This window comes from Anomaloglossus baeobatrachus, chromosome 6, assembly GCF_048569485.1.
Source record: "Anomaloglossus baeobatrachus isolate aAnoBae1 chromosome 6, aAnoBae1.hap1, whole genome shotgun sequence".
Taxonomy (NCBI): Eukaryota; Metazoa; Chordata; class Amphibia; order Anura; family Aromobatidae; genus Anomaloglossus; species Anomaloglossus baeobatrachus.
Window position 1 is genome coordinate 332,410,643 of NC_134358.1, and position 15,482 is coordinate 332,426,124.

The following is a 15,482-nucleotide window of genomic DNA, read 5'->3' on the forward strand; positions in this document are numbered from 1 at the left end:
AAATCCTATAAAATATGAACAATACGTAGTTAAAAAGATAAATGACTAAACCACAAATCAGGAAGATATTACTCCAGTCCATTTTGGCAGTTTATAGTCGATTAGACACTCTCGACCCATCTAGGTCACATTATGTGCTGCCTAATGCACAATCAAAGCCTTGATTAAGGTAGCCAGTGTGGGTTACAAAAATTGGATATTTAATGTAAAATCATCTCTGAGTTACAGCAACTAACAGGAACGATCTGGTTCAATACAGCTTTTGATGTAACTCAATGCAAATGAGCATCTACAATATTGTTATTAGCAAAGGAATTGTCAGTGGTACAAATACCTCAAGATCACAAGATTGCACATCAACATATTGATCTGATTAATAGTGGTCAAATCAAACTATAACAAAATGAGAGAGAGTCTCGTGATCACAATGGGGAGCCATGTCATCTGCCGGTGTAGGTCCACCGTGTTTTATCAATACCAAAGTCAGCGCAGCCATCTACCAGGAAATTTTAGAGCACTTTATGCTTTCCTCTGCCGACAAGCTTTTTGAAGATGGAAATTTAATTTTCCAGCAGGACTTGGCACCTGTCTACACTGCCAAAAGTACCAATACCTGTTTAATAACCACAGTATCAATGTGCTTGATTGGCCGGCAAACTCGCCTGACCTAAACCCCATAGAGAATCTATGGGGTATTGTCAAGAGGAAGATGAGAGACACCAGACACAACAATGCAGACGAGCTGAAGGCTGCTATCAAAGCAACCTGGGCTTCCATAATGGCCCCGTTACACGCAACGACATATCTAACGATATGTCATCGGGGTCACGGAATTCGCAACACACATCCGGCGTTGTTAGCGACGTCGTTGCGTGTAACGGCTCCGAGCGAGTGTTAACGATCAAAAATACTCACCTTATCGTTGATCGTTGACATGTCATTCATTTTCAAAATCTCATTTGTCATTGTGGACGTAGGTTGTTTGTTGTTCCTGAGGCAGCACACTTCGCTACGTGTGACACCCCGGTAACGACGAACAACAGCTTACCTGCGTCCTCCAGCAACGAGGTGGGCGTGTCGTTAATGCGGCTGTTCTCCGCTCCTCCATTTCTATTGGTCGGCCGCTGTGTGACGTCGCTGTGACGGCGCACGAACCTCCCCCTTAACGAAGAGGTTTTTCGCCGCCCACAGCGACATCGCTAAGATGGTAAGTACGTGTGACGGGTGTTAGCGATATTGTGCGCCACGGGCAGCGATTTGCCCGTGACACACAAACACGGGGGCGGGTGCTTTCACGAGCGACATCGCTAGCGATGTCGCTGCGTGTAAAGCCCTTTTAACATCTCAGCGTGTAAAGCCCTTTTAACATCTCAGCAGTGCCACAGGCTGATCACCTCCATGCCACACCGCAATGATGCAATAATTCATGCAAAAGAAGCCCCAACGAAGTATGGAGTGCACTTACTGTACAGACTTTCCTGTATGCCAACATTTCTGAGTTTAAAAATCATTTTTTTTGTTGGTCTTGCAACCCCTGGCAAAAATTATGGAATCACCTGCCTCTGAGGATGTTCATTCAGTTGTTTACTTTTGTTTAAAAAAAAGCAGATTACAGACATGGCACAAAACTAAAGTCATTCCAAATGCCAACTTTCTGGCTTTAAGAAACACAAAAAAGATCATGAAAACATTATGTGCTAGCCAGTATCGGTTACTTTTCAAGACCAAACGGGGGGGGGGGGGGGATTATGGAATCACGTATGAGGAAAAAATTATAGAATCGTGGAAAACAAAAAAAATAAAAGAACACTCCAATACATCACTACGGTAGTATTTTGTTGCACAATATCGGGCTTCAATAACAGCTTGCAGTCTCTTAGGCATGAACTTAATGAGTGACAAACAGTAGTCATCATCAATCTGGCTCCAACTTTCTCTGATTGCTGTTGCCAGACCAGCTTTGCAGGTTGAAGCCTTGTCATGGACCATTTTCTTCAACTTCAACCAAAGATTTTCAATTGGATTGAGATCCGGACTATTTGCAGGCCATGTCATTGACCTTATGTGTCTTCTTTCAAGGAATGTTTTCACAGTTTTTGCTTTATGGCAGGATGCATTATCATCTTGATAAATGATTTCATCATCCCCAAACATCCTTTCAATTGATGAAATTAGAAAAATGTCCAAAATTTCAATGTAAACGTGGGCATTTATTGAAGATGTAATGACAGCCATCTCCCCAGTGCCTTTACCTGACATGCAGCCCCATATCATCAATGACTGTGGAAATGTCTTCAGACAGTCACCTTTTTATTGTTTAGCTTTTTGTATGTAAATCCCATTTCCTTTCGGCGGTTTCTTACAGTTCCGTCACAGACATTGACTCCAGATTTCTTCCATTCGTTCCTCATTTGTTTTGTTGTGCATTTCTTGTTATGGAGACATATTGCTTTAAGTTTCATGTCTTGACACTTTGATGTCTTCCTTGGTCTACCAGAATGTTTGCCTTTAACAACCTTCCCTTGTTGTTTGTATTTGGTCCAGATTTTAGACACAGCGGACTGTGAACAACCAACATCTTTTGCAACATTGCATGATGATTTACCCTCTTTTAAGAGTTTGATAATCCTCTCCTTTGTTACAATTGACATCTTTCGTGTTGAAGCCATGACTCATGTCAGTCCACTTGGTGCAACAGCTCTCCAAGGTGCGAACACTCATTTTTATATGCAGACTAACGAGCAGAACTTATTTTATGCAGATGTTAGTTTTGGGAGTGAAAATTTACAGGGTGATTCCATAATTTTTCCCCTAGTTTGCATACTTTATTAAATTTTAAGGGGTTTCCAATAACAGGGGAGGGGGTAATTGAAGTATTTGAAATGCATTCTTAAAAATATTGTTGAAATAACAAAGTAGAGGAAGAGGAAGGGAAGAAAGGGTAGGCTAAAAGTGGATGGGAAGGGGTATTGGAGGCGAAGTGGGAATGGAAGGAGTTAGGGAATATAAAGGGGGAGGAGAAAGGGAAGGAGGAAGACGTTGAGGAAATTCGTTAAGTTTCAAAGTCAAGCAAGATTATAAACTCATATTCATTTAGCACAGTATATAAACACATTCGGAAATAACATATTACATTTATATTATTTAGATAATGTCAAGGAACTAATTCAAAACAAGGTTTTGCATGTATTTCTGGGACCAAAGAGACCATTTTATTTTATATCTTTGATAGTTTTTTTCTTTTAACGCAATATTATACTCATATAAATTATGAGCTGAAACCCTGTCCGTAACTTCTGAAATAGATGGGATTCTTTCTTCTCTCCAGTTGGCTGCTAATAAATTCTTAATAACTAAGAAAATGTGGCAGACAATGTATCTATACTTTTTCTCATATTCTTCTAACCCTATGGAAAGAATAACCAATTCTGGAGTAAGATTTATATCTTTGTAGTCAATTGCTTTAAGAGGTCTCTGACTTTCTTCCATAAGGGTTTAAGTAAAGGACATCCCCAGAAAATGTGGATAAAGGATTTTTCCCCTTGTTTGGTCTTGAAAATTAACCGTTACTGGCTAGCACATTATGTTTTCATGATTTTTTTTAGTGTTTTTTAAAGCCAGAAAGTTGCCATTTGAAATGACTTTAGGTTGATGCTATGTCTGTGATCTGCTTTTTTTAAACAAAAGTAAACAACTAAAAGAATATCCTCAGAGCCAGGTGATTCCATAATTTTTGCCAGGGGTTGTATATAATATTCTAATTTTCTGAGATAATGACTTTTGGGTTTTCATTGGCTGTAAGCCATAATCATCAACATTGAAGTGATGAGGTTGTGAGGTTGAAAAGACAAAAGGTGCAAAACTTGTGTCTTAACTTGTGTCTTATCCTGGTAGGAACCAGTATAGTGGGGTGCAGGGAATCACTCACCTGGATCACAACTCCTATGATACATTCCATCTGCTGTGGACCCACAAGGTGAAATATCAATCAGTGGAAGAGAAGGAATGGGTTGTCATGCCGTGCTGCCAGACAGATTCAAGAGAGCAAATGATATCTTCAGCAGATTTTATTGTTCTAGTTCTATGCATTTCGGAGCTAGCATGCTCCTTCTTCAGGAACTAACAGTGGCAAGGCACATTGCCATTATTAGTTACTGAAGAAGGAGCATGCTAATGATACACTCACACGAGGGCCTCGGGGTTACTCGTTACTGGGCCGTAGTTCTGTCTTAGAGAGGATGTCACGGCGACAGGGCTTGGCTCCGTGACCCCGGTGGTGTCGATCAATGGCTGATGGTTGGGAGATATTTACAGGGGATGATAGATTTGTGATGCCACCTGTGGTATGCGGCAAGATAGGTGCCGCCACTTCTGTTCAGTTCTCTTGGGGCCGGTGGTGATGCTGCAACAGGGTTGAATAGCTTTCCACAGATAGAGCTGGGCCCCAGGGCTGTTGGGAGTAGTAGTCTCACAAATGACAAAGGGACTTAACGGGGTGCAGGACTGAGGACGCCTACAATAACTGGACAACACAGGGGCCAAAGTTTCCTTCACCCTAACTGGTGGGTTCAGAGGCCTTCTTTCTTGCACTGTGATGTGTGGGTCCCTGCGGCTTGAAGCTACACTGTGACCCTCTTCCTTGTGTCGGTTCTGGTTCTCACCTATATGGCAGGCAGCACGAGCCTTTTACTGGTGCCGCTTCACTGATCATGGCTTCTAGCTCTACTGTGCTGCTGTGGTCCGGGCACTCTGTGGGCCAGAAGACATGCAGTCTCCTGCCCTCCGGATTCAGCTGTGAGGACTTCAGTACCCACATAGCCTCGGACTCCAGTGTCCGGTACTTTGCACTTGTCGCGGGCAGGGAGGAGGGTGTCAGCACACTCCGCTCACCCCTTCTGCTCGGGTCCGGCGGCTGCTGCTCAGTGGTGGCTCGAGCTGTGGGCCGGATCCCGGGGGTTCTCGAGCGGCACTCCTCGCCCGTGAGTGAAAGGGGGGTTGTTGGGTGTGGGAATAGTTTATTGTCCGTGACGCCACCCACGGTTGTGGTGATTTCACCACCGCTGCTCAATACGGGGATCCCGGGGATGGTGATGCGGAGCAGCCAGGTGTTGTGTTGCCCCTCCGTGGGTAGGGGTTGTTGATCCCGGGGCCCGGGGATGGTGAGGGAGGTGCAGGGCCCGGTGGGAGCAGGGACGTGGGGGCAGCGCTGTGCCGTGCGGCACTGTGGTACTCACTCAGCCTGAGACGTTGACACAGTTTTACGGTAAACCACACGGCTGGAAAGACGGTTCCCACGGACGGCTGCACTTGCTCTCCCAGTAGGTGACGGTGATGTCCCTTTTCCTTGCACCTTTGTTTCTGTGTTGGTAGCGATGGACTTTCACTGGTAACCCGCTCCCCGGCTTCAAGCTGGACCGGAGGAGCTCTACTCTTTGCCCGCAGGCGCTGGCCCTGAGAAACTGGTGCCTTGGCGGTGGCGGTGTCTCTCCTACTCTGGTTGGGCTGTTGCCTTCAATCGGGACTTGGTTGTTGGGGGATCGACGTCCCCTTCACTGACGGATTCGGCAAATTATGGCGACTCCTAGCCTTGCCGGGGTCCGAGAGGCCCCTGCCCTGGTGCTGACTGTCCTTTGCACGCTGCTCCAGACCGCCGGGCCACTACCCGTTCGCGGTCCTTCCAGGAACTTCCAAACGGTCCCCCTCCAGACAGTCACCACCGCTGCTGACCTTGCTGACCTGTCCTGCACACAGCTGGACTACTTCAGGCTTTCTTTCTGTCACAACTCTTGCTTTCCTCCTTTACCACTTTACTTCTTTCTACTTTCACTACTTGTTTACTCCTCCACTTAACTCCTCACTCAAGCTCCCCCTGAGCTGAACTGCCTGGTTTCTCCGCCTCCAGAGCTGTGAACTCCTCGGTGGGCAGAGCCAACCGCCTGGCCCACCCCCTGGTGTGAATCATCAGCCTCTGGAGGAAGGCAACAAGGATTTTTGGTTAGCTGTGGTGTTCCTAACTGGGATGTAGGGTGTAGTGGTGTGATGACCTGTGTCCCCTGGCTTGCCCAGGGCGACACATTCCCCCTTAGCAAAATGCAGACCGTCCGCGGGCTGCCGTCCAACACCGGTTTTATTTTTCTGTAAAAGATAACAGGGTAAAATAACATATTTAGATTTTTAATGAATCTTCCCATAACGGGAGGCACATTTCTTAAACGTTGCATAACGGTTTACGGTTACGGTTTCCGCTCTCTCCCACCCAAGCAACCTGGCCCTGATGCTGCCCCTAAAGCACAGGCAACACCCCTTGACCCACAGTCCAGCACAAGTTACCCGAGCGGGATCTGTCCTTCCCCTCCAGAGGGTAGCCACCGGTTCCTTTGGTGGCTGGGCCCCAGCCTGCTCTGCTGAGGGCCCTCCCTCCAACCTGCCTCTCCGGAGGCGGCATTGCAGAAAACGGTAACGGCAAACAACTTATTTACAAGCCACTAACGTTTGTGGTTGCCCTGCAAGTTCACGGGCTTGTCCATGGATAGTCCTCCATGCAAACTAACTTTTTAATGATCCCCACTGGGACAACGGTGCCGGCTCCGGCCGGTTGCAAATCACTTTCAACAATCAGGTTAGGTACTCGGTAATCATCATTTTTCATCATTTTCAACTTTTTCAAACAAACAAACAACTCTTTACATTCCCTGACACCTTTTACTCACAGGACGGTCTCCCTGTACCTAAGTGGGGGTCTACCTAGGTTGGGACGGGTGGACCTCCGGGGCCCGGTGTCAGTGAGGCTAGACAGTGGGGTAGAGGGAACAATCGGTTCCTCCTCCCTGCTATAGTGTGGAGCAGGTGGAGGTGTAGGGGAGCTGGGTACAGGTTCATCCCTGGGCACTGGCACTGGTTCTGGCTCACGGTTGACCGCTTCCACTACTTCTTCATCCACGGGTTGTGGGAACAGTATCACTGGAAGAATCACCGCGCCGTTCTGTGTAGGCCAGTTTGCTGGGATGTCACCCATTACGGTGTGGATTACCTCTGCTGCCTTCTCTACTGGTGGAGGAACCGGTACTTCAGCCTCTGCCTTCAACGCTGGTGGGCACCTTTTTAGATGGTCCCGGGAAACTGTGGCCAGGGTGCCCCTTTGGTCACGACTGATCTGGTAGGCCTTCCCATCTCCCCATTCTGTGGGTTGTATGACGTAGGGGACTTGCTCCCACTGATCATCCAGCTTGTGGGCCTTCCTCTTCCGTTTCAACACTACATCTCCTGGCTGGAAAGGATCCGCGTATGCCTTCTGATTGAACCGGTGCTCCTGCTGTTCTCAACTTCGACTGAGGTTTTTCTCCACATACTCCTGGATTTACCGGTATTGTGCTCTCCTCTGACTTTCCCACTCCGCCGTCGAAGGGAGTGCTTCTGGAGCTTCCAACCCCATCTCCAGGTCCACCGGCAGGCGGCCCGGCCTAGCCCTCATCAGATACGCTGGGGTGCACTTCGTCGAGCTAGACGGGATATTATTGTACATGTCGACCAAGTCGGGTAACTTTTCCGGCCACAGGTTCCGTTCTTCCAGAGGTAGCGTCTTGAGGAGCCCCAGGACCAAGTGGTTCATTTTCTCACACATGCCGTTGGTCTGGGCGTGGTAAGGAGTGGTCCGGATCTTCTTGCAGCCGTACAACTGGCAGAATTCGTGGAACACCTCTGCTTCAAAGGCCGGGCCTTGGTCAGTCAGCACCTTCTCTGGGTACCCATGGGGTCGGCAAAAATAAGCCTGGAACGCTCGAGCAGCAGTTCGCCCAGTTAGGTCCTTAACGGGGACTACCACCATAAATCTTGAGTAGTGGTCTACAATGGTCAATGCGTAGGTGTACCCACTTCGGCTAGGGGTGAGCTTGACATGGTCTAGGGCGACCAGCTCCAGCGGCTGATGGGTGACTATTGGATGTAAGGGTGCCCTCTGGCTAGTCTCGTCCTTTCTCCTCAGCGTACAAGGACCACACTCTCGGCACCAGGCTTCCACCGATTCACGCATCCCACTCCAATAGAACCGCTCCCTCAACAGCATCTCCAGCTTCTTCCACCCGAAGTGGCCAGCACCATCATGGTATGCCCGCAGGACAGTAGCCACGTCAGCTTGAGGAACGACCAACTGGCATATTTTCTCATGGGTCTTCGGGTTGATCAGTTTGCGGTACAGCCTCCCTTGGTGTAGGTAAAGCCGTTTCCGTTCTTTCCACAAGCGTTGGGCTTCGGCTGGAGCGGCAAGGTCTATTCCCATAGCACCTTGTTCCACCAGAGTCTTGACAAGGCGAACAGCCGGCGCTTGGTTCTGAGCTTCCTGCCACTCTTGACTGGGCCGTGGGTCCAGATCCACCTGTTGCTGATGTACTTGTACCCTCTCAGTAGGCGGCTGGTGAAACGCAGGCAACTCGATCTCCTCGAGGTCGTCATCCTCGCACCCCTCTTCTGACAAATGGGGCATTCGGGAGAGTGCATCAGCATTTATGTTGACACGACCGGCTCGGTACTTTATGGTGAAATCATAGTTGGCTAGCCGGGCTACCCACCGCTGCTCCAGCGCGCCCAACTTGGCCGTGTTCAGGTGGGTCAGTGGATTGTTGTCCGTAAACGCGGTGAATGTTGCTGCTGCCAAGTAGTGGCGGAACCGCTCCGTGATAGCCCATACCAACGCCAATAGCTCGAGCTTGAAGATGCTGTAGTTCTCAGGGTTCCTTTCGGTCGGCCGGAGTTTTCGGCTGGCATAGGCAATCACCTTCTCCTTTCCATCCTGGACCTGGGATAGGACCGCTCCTAGTCCCACGTTACTGGCGTCTGTGTGGAGGATGAACGGGCGCCCATAATCAGGATACGCCAGGACCTCTTCTCCGGTCAAGGCCGCCTTCAACTGGCAAAAGGACTCCTCATGCTTGTCTTCCCACGACAGTGGGGCTCCAATGGGTCTACCACCTTTGGTCTGTCCCACGAGGAGGTCCTGCATGGGGGCAGCCATCTTCGTGTACCCCTTTATAAAGCGTCGGTAGTACCCCACCAGACCCAGAAACTGCCTTACTTCTCTCACCGTAGTTGGTCTCGGCCAGCTCTGGATGGCAGTAATCTTCTCAGGGTCGGGGGCGACACCGTCCGCACTCACCACGTGCCCTAGGTACTGCACCCTGGGTTTCAGCAGGTGACACTTAGAGGGCTTCAATTTCATCCCGTACTTGGCAAGGGACGCGAACACCTCGGCCAGGTGCTCCAGATGGGCTTCATATGTCTGGGAATAAACAATCACATCATCCAAGTACAACAGGACGGTCTCGAAGTTTAGATGTCCCAGACAGCACTCCATCAGCCGTTGGAAGGTTCCGGGGGCATTGCACAGCCCAAACGGCATGCTATTGAATTCGCAGAGCCCCATCGGGGTGGTGAAGGCGGTCTTCTCCCGGTCCTCTGGGGCCACGGCCACTTGCCAGTACCCGCTGGTGAGATCAAGGGTCGAGAAGTAGTTTGCAGTCCTCAGTGCAGCTAAAGACTCTTCGATACGAGGTAATGGATAGGCATCTTTATGGGTTATCTGATTGATCTTCCGGTAGTCCACGCACATCCGCATGGTACCATCCTTCTTCTTGACCAGTACCAACGGAGCGGCCCAGGGACTACAGCTGTCCCGAATAACCCCTGCCTCCTTCTTATTACTCAACATATCTTTGGCACACTGGTAATGTGCAGGGGGAATAGGTCTATACCTCTCTTTGATAGGGGGGTGTTCACCGGTGGGGATGTGGTGTTGGACCCCCTTGATCTGCCCAAAGTCTAGGGGGTGCTTACTGAAAACCTGTTCGTATTCCTGCACCACCCTGTATACCCCTGCCCTGTGGTGTGTAGGGGTATCATCGGTGCCTACATGTAACTGTTGGTGCCACTCCTTTGTCTCCCCCTGGGGTGGGGAAGTGCTAGTGGTGGGTGTGAGTGTGGATGGACTGGCTTCATGGATAGTGTGAGGGTCCAGGGTGAGCAGCTTGGCAATGGTGGCATACCGGGGAAGCCTGACTTCTTCCTCTCCACAGTTCAACACCCTCACAGGCACTCTCCCTTTCTTCACATCCACCACCCCTTGGGCGGCCATTACAGTGGGCCAATGATCAGAGGGTATGGGCTCCATCATGGCTGGGTAATCACGCCCCTGTGGCCCTACTGCTGCCCTACACCAAATCATCATCTCACTCCTAGGGGGCACAGTCAACGGAGCCACATCCATTACTCTCACTCCCCCAATCTCCCCTCCTGTGGAGCTGACATGCTGGCGGTACATCAGAGCCCGGATCTCATGCTGCACAGCTCTCTGCCGGCTTCCTGCTGCTGTGGTGGCCAGCTGTTGTAATAGGGTCAACACATCAGTCATACAGTGCTCCATCACATTGGTTCCTAGCACTATCTTCGGGTTATGATCACTGGGTTCATTCATGATCACAATCATACCCTGATGTTGTAGTTCAGCTTGCCCCACAGTCATAGCCACTTGTTTATACCCCACTTGGGTCAATGGAAGTCCATTGGCAGCAATCAGTGTTATACTAGTGTCTGGGGGTGCCAGTTCGTCCATTCCCCAATACCGCTGATACAACGTGTACGGTATGGTGGTTACCTGTGATCCAGTGTCGAAGAGAGCCATCACTGGTATACCGTCCACAGCCACGGGAATGATGGGTCGGGCCCCGATATATCGATCTCGCCAGTCCGGGGGGCCACGATGTTCTACTCCTGAGGATTGGCCCGGGGCCCCAGGGGTTGCTCGTTTAACGGGCACTGTCGGAAGTAGTGACCAGGCTTACGGCACTTGTAGCAGATTGGAGGTCTGCTCCGCGGATTATTGGCACTTCTCCGCTGCCTCCAGGGAACATCCTCAGGGCTGTCAGCGAGCTGTATCTGTGCTGGAGGCTGAGATCTGGTCAGAGGTTGTAGTGCAGCAAGGATCTTGGCGAGGTCTCCGTCCATGCGACGGACCTGGGCTGCCAGTTCTTCCACGAAGCTGCTTGGGGCTGTAGGTATTGGAGAGGTTGGTAGGGCAGAGGCCGCCACAACGGGGGCCGTCTCGACGGGCCACGGGGCAGGTTCCCGAACTTCTGCAGCTGGGGGCTGTAGCGCTTTAATAGCCCGTTCCTTTAACACAGCAAAGTCCACATCAGGGTGTTCCAGGGCCCACAGCCGGAGTTGTTTACGATCCTCAGGAGACCTCATCCCCTGCGCAAATTGCTCCACCAACATCTTGTTGCTATCCGCCTCATTAATAGGGTTCACCCGCTTCAGCGTGCAGAGGGCGGTTAGCAGACGTAAAGCATAGTCCCGAATGCTATCCCCAGCCCGTTGTCGGCACTGGTAAAACTGCATCCTCAGCTCAGCTTCAGTCCGGGTCTCGAAGGCAGTCTGTAGCTTCTCAAAGATGGTGGCTACAGAGAGCCGGTCCCCCTCGGCCCAGGTCTCCGCTTCCTGCTCAGCCGCGCCAGTTAACTGGCCTAGCACTATCGCTGCACGTTGCTTATCGGTCAGGGGGTACAGCTCTAGCAACGGGTTAAGCTTTTTCCGGAAGGCCTGTAGAGCATCCGGTTTCCCGTCATACTGCGGTAGCCAGGCAGCTCCGGGCGCATAGGGCAAGGAGAATGGCATGACCTGAGCGAGCGCGGGGGCCGCGGCACCTCCCGCCGGTATGGCCGGGACCTGGGCAGGCCCATTCCCATCCGCGGGTGCCGCTGCGGCTGCGACCACCGCTCCTCCAGCGGCTCCGTCGGTCGCAGACATCTTGTTTCCGTCCCCCTTAGCTCTTTCCGGCCCCTCCTCTCTCAAGGCGGGGTTTCAGCCTTCGCGCCTCTGCTACTCGAGAAGACGCTCGAGCGGGAACTTTTCGCGCCAAAGATGGCAGCTTCTGAAATTTTCCTGCCGGATATCTCCGGCGGTAACAAGGCGCACCTCTACCAAACGGCAGAGCGGTAAGATCCTGTTTGTGACGCCAAGTTGTCGCGGGCAGGGAGGAGGGTGTCAGCACACTCCGCTCACCCCTTCTGCTCGGGTCCGGCGGCTGCTGCTCAGTGGTGGCTCGAGCTGTGGGCCGGATCCCGGGGGTTCTCGAGCGGCACTCCTCGCCCGTGAGTGAAAGGGGGGTTGTTGGGTGTGGGAATAGTTTATTGTCCGTGACGCCACCCACGGTTGTGGTGATTTCACCACCGCTGCTCAATACGGGGATCCCGGGGATGGTGATGCGGAGCAGCCAGGTGTTGTGTTGCCCCTCCGTGGGTAGGGGTTGTTGATCCCGGGGCCCGGGGATGGTGAGGGAGGTGCAGGGCCCGGTGGGAGCAGGGACGTGGGGGCAGCGCTGTGCCTTGCGGCACTGTGGTACTCACTCATCCTGAGACGTTGACACAGTTTTACGGTAAACCACACGGCTGGAAAGACGGTTCCCACGGACGGCTGCACTTGCTCTCCCAGTAGGTGACGGTGATGTCCCTTTTCCTTGCACCTTTGTTTCTGTGTTGGTAGCGATGGACTCCCACCGGTAACCCGCTCCCCGGCTTCAAGCTGGACCGGAGGAGCTCTACTCTTTGCCCGCAGTCGCTGGCCCTGAGAAACTGGTGCCTTGGCGGTGGCGGTGTCTCTCCTACTCTGGTTGGGCTGTTGCCTTCAATCGGGACTTGGTTGTTGGGGGATCGACGTCCCCTTCACTGACGGATTCGGCAAATTATGGCGACTCCTAGCCTTGCCGGGGTCCGAGAGGCCCCTGCCCTGGTGCTGACTGTCCTTTGCACGCTGCTCCAGACCGCCGGGCCACTACCCGTCCGCGGTCCTTCCAGGAACTTCCAAACGGTCCCCCTCCAGACAGTCACCGCCGCTGCTGACCTTGCTGACCTGTCCTGCACACAGCTGGACTACTTCAGGCTTTCTTTCTGTCACCACTCTTGCTTTCCTCCTTTACCACTTTACTTCTTTCTACTTTCACTACTTGTTTACTCCTCCACTTAACTCCTCACTCAAGCTCCCCCTGAGCTGAACTGCCTGGTTTCTCCCGCCTCCAGAGCTGTGAACTCCTCAGTGGGCGGAGCCAATCGCCTGGCCCACCCCCTGGTGTGAATCATCAGCCTCTGGAGGAAGGCAACAAGGATTTTTGGTTAGCTGTGGTGTTCCTAACTTGGATGTAGGGTGTGGTGGTGTGATGACCTGTGTCCCCTGGCTTGCCCAGGGCGACACACACTCGGCCCTGAGGAAGCTATGTCGCAGCTCCTTGCTCAGCGACCATCTTCTCTCCACTCTTGACTTGTTCTGACCTGCTTAGTTTCACTTTCCTGTGTATGTTACTAAGCACTCCCCCAGGCCAGAATGCATACAGCTGGAGTTAGGAAAGTGTTGACTGCAGATTCTACCTAGCATGGGGACCCCCCTCCTTGCTTCTTTTTTTTTGATTAAATGTTTTTATTAAATTTTACAAGTTACAACCAAATAAACATTGGAGGCTACCCAGCCTCTACCCCCCTCCCAACCCACCCCTCCCCAACAATCATTAAACAGTCTTGTAGAAAGGAGAGATAATGTCAAATCTGCTGCTCCACACATTCCTAGACAAAAGTTTTTAAGTTCCATTATTACATTTATCAATTAATCCAATTAGACTTTTGTTTTTCTTTGAGTTTTTGCTTTGTTTGGCATTGTACACAGTTAAGTCTTTTTAGAATCTAAAGGCCACTTCACACATAACGAGATCGTAAACGAGATCGTTACTACGTCACAGTTTCTGTGACGCAAGAACGACTTCAATTGCGATCTCGTCACGTTTGACACGTACCAACGATTCACCCCCTGCTGCGAAATCGCTGATCGTTGCCGAACAGCTTGGGCCATTTCTGGCTCGTTGGAGTCCTGCTGGGCTGCATGAATCTGTATGTTTGACACCCTATTAACGATTTCGTTGACGACCTAGATGAGATGCACGAAGGCGTGTTGTTGCGTCCCCGTTTCCGCGCCCCTCTCTGCACCGATTGGTTAGCTCCAGGTGCAGGTGCGGCTTCGATCCGAAAAACACACCAACAAAGCGACCGGGTACAATGGACGAAGGAATCAGGGTGGAGACGCAGGTTCTATCTCAAAGCAAAGCGCAAAAGAAGTGACAAAGGGTGACGCGATCCAAAATTTAACCGCTAGATACGCCCCCTGCATGCCCAATCAGAACGCAGTATTGGCCGCCAATGAAAGCGGAGGGGGGTATGGAAAAGGCGACGCAAATGCACGCCTACGTGACTCACTGCATTTTACTACGCCCCTAATGGGATTGGAATCGTTAACATAGTTGCTGTGTGACAGGGTCCCAGCGATTTGAAAGATCGTTATACGGGACGCATGCTCGTTCATAAACTCGTTATTAGTGATGAGCGAGTACTAAAAAGCTCGGGTGCTCGAAGCTCGGGCCGAGCCTCCCAAGATACTCGTGTACTCGGCCCGAGCAACGAGCCCAATGTTATCCTATGGGAGACCCGAGTATTTTTGTGAAATGACCACCGGAAGCATGTAGAAACCCTAAAAATGGCACAAAAGTCTCCGAAGAGTGCTCAAATGACATGGCAACAGCATGGGGAAGACCCCTTGAAGCATTTATCACTCAAAAGTCACAGCTGTGAACAATTTTGTCCGCGTTTTACGCCATTTTTACGGACTCACCAGAAAACCTTCCAAAATGACACCAAAATGAATTTTCATGGCGGAAATGTTAAGGGCACATACCCAATAGTGAGATAGAGCTAATGTATGTTACTTTTTGAGATCAATACATGAAAGATTTTACGTAAAACATTGTGTGGCACTCCGATGTGCCTGAGAAGAGACGTACATAAAGGCCTCTGAGTCTAATGTGCCCATTTTGAGGAACTGAGTCTTTGTAGTATTTTCCTTTGCCAGGGCAGTCCAAAATTTTGAGGTTCACCAATGACCCTGCATACAGACGTGCATGAGGGCCTGTAAACCTGAAGTGCCCATTGGAAGGAAGTGGGTCTATTGTAGTATAGCCCTTAGGCAGGGCAGCCAAAAATTGGGAGGCCCCACGTTGTCCCTGGATAGAGACGTGCATGAGGGCCTGTAAACCTGAAGTGCCCATTGGAAGGAAGTGGGTCTATTGTAGTATAGCCCTTAGGCAGGGCAGCCAAAAATTGGGAGGCTCCACGTTGTCCCTGGATAGAGACGTGCATGAGGGCCTGTTAACCTGAAGTGCCCATTGGAAGGAAGTGGGTCTATTGTAGTATAGCCCTTAGGCAGGGCAGCCAAAAATTGGGAGGCTCCACGTTGTCCCTGGATAGAGACGTGCATGAGGGCCTGTAAACCTGAAGTGCCCATTGGAAGGAAGTGGGTCTATTGTAGTATAGCCCTTAGGCAGGGCAGCCAAAAATTGGGAGGCTCCACGTTGTCCCTGGATAGAGACGTGCATGAGGGCCTGTAAACCTGAAGTGCCCATT